The 262-nt window shown below is 38.2% G+C and overlaps 1 protein-coding gene and 2 long non-coding RNA genes across 3 annotated transcripts in view; 2 read left to right on the forward strand and 1 right to left on the reverse strand.

Moving 5' to 3' along the window:
• LOC116686444 (oocyte zinc finger protein XlCOF7.1-like) overlaps positions 1-262 on the forward strand; it is a 588898-nt gene that overhangs the window by 90429 nt on the left and 498207 nt on the right. The gene's annotated exons all lie outside the window — the stretch shown is intronic.
• LOC116686466 (uncharacterized) overlaps positions 1-262 on the forward strand; it is a 31734-nt gene that overhangs the window by 24363 nt on the left and 7109 nt on the right. The window lies entirely within an intron of this gene.
• LOC116686465 (uncharacterized) overlaps positions 1-262 on the reverse strand; it is a 20062-nt gene that overhangs the window by 12372 nt on the left and 7428 nt on the right. The window lies entirely within an intron of this gene.

The following is a 262-nucleotide window of genomic DNA, read 5'->3' on the forward strand; positions in this document are numbered from 1 at the left end:
TAGCAAGATATGAATTCAGTTGTGATTCTGTGAGAAGTCACAGATCCAGTTTCTATTTCTAATCTTTCCCCCTAACATGTAAATTAATCTACATGTATGTTGTTACAGCCTGGCTCAAAGCCGGCAACAAAAAGGGAGGTTTCACACAGACAATGCAACCAAAATGAGATTTATTCTACTAAATACACCAATAACTAATAACCCAACCCAAAACCAAACAAAGAACAAAATGGTGGTTGCTCCTGAAGGACCAGCTGAGAGA

Source organism: Etheostoma spectabile, unplaced genomic scaffold (genome assembly GCF_008692095.1).
Source record: "Etheostoma spectabile isolate EspeVRDwgs_2016 unplaced genomic scaffold, UIUC_Espe_1.0 scaffold378, whole genome shotgun sequence".
Classification (NCBI taxonomy): domain Eukaryota; kingdom Metazoa; phylum Chordata; class Actinopteri; order Perciformes; family Percidae; genus Etheostoma; species Etheostoma spectabile.